Below are 1,307 nucleotides of genomic sequence, written 5' to 3' on the forward strand. Positions count from 1 at the left end.
ACTAACAGCTCAGTATGGCTGGGGAGGCCTCAGGAAACTTACAATCATTATGGAAGGGGAAATAAACACATCCTTCTTCACATGGCGGCAATAAGGAGAAGTGCCAAACAAAAGGGGGAAAAGCCCCTTATAAAACCATCAAATCTCATGAGAACTCACTCACTATCAAGAGAACAGCAGAAAGGGGGTAACTGCCCCCATGATTGCATTATCACTCACCAGGTCCCTCCCACAACACATGGGGATTATGATGAGATTTGGGTGGGGACACAGCCAAACCATGTCATTCCATCCCTGGCCCCTGCTAAATCTCATGTCCTCACATCTCGAAACACAATCATGCCTTCCCAACAGTCCACCAAAGTCTTAACTCATTCTGGCATTAACCCAAAAGTCCAAGTCCAAAGACTCATCTGAGACAAGGGAAGTCCCTTCTGCCTATGAGCCTGTAAAATCAAAAGCAAATTAGTTACTTTCCAGATACAATAGGGGTACAGGCATTGGGTAAAATATGCCTGCTCCAAATTGAAGAAATTGGCCAAAACAAAGGAGCTACAGACCCCATGCAAGTCCAAAATTCAAGAGGGAAGTCATTAAATTTTAAAGTTTTAAAATGATCTCCTTTGACTCCATGTCTCACATCCAGGTCATGCTGATGCAAGAAGTGGGCTCCCATGGCCTTGGGCAGCTCTGCCCCTGTGGATTTTCAGGGTACAGCCCCCCTCCAGGCTGTTCACAGGCTGGTGTTGAGTGTCTGTGGCTTTTCCAGGTACAAGGTGCAAGCTGTCAGTGGATCTACCATTCTGGGATCTGGAGGATAGTAGCCCTCTTCTCACAGCTCCACTAGGCAGTTCCCCAGTGGAGACTCTGTGTGGGGGCTCCGACCCCACATTTCCCTTCCACACTACCCTAGCAGAGGTTCTCCTTGAGGGCCCCACCCCTGCAACGGACTTCTGCCTGGACATCCAGGTGCTTCCATACATCCTCTGTAATCTAGGCAGAGGTTCCCAAACCTCAATTCTGGTCTTCTGCATATCTGCAGGCCCAACACCATGTGGAAGCTGACAAGGCTTAGGACTTGTACCCCCTGAAGCAATGGCCTGAGCTGTGTCTGGGCCCCTTTTAGCCATGGCTTGAGCTGGAGCAACTGGGACACAGGCCGCACAGAGCAGTGGGGCCCTGGACCCAGCCCAGGAAACCATTTTTCCCTCCTTGGCCTCCAGGCCTGTGATGGGAGGGGCTGCTTTGAAGTTCTCTGACATGCCCTGGAGACATTTTCCCCAATATCTTGGTGATTAACATTTGAC

Source organism: Colobus angolensis, unplaced genomic scaffold (genome assembly GCF_000951035.1).
Source record: "Colobus angolensis palliatus isolate OR3802 unplaced genomic scaffold, Cang.pa_1.0 Scaffold255, whole genome shotgun sequence".
NCBI classification, from domain to species: domain Eukaryota; kingdom Metazoa; phylum Chordata; class Mammalia; order Primates; family Cercopithecidae; genus Colobus; species Colobus angolensis.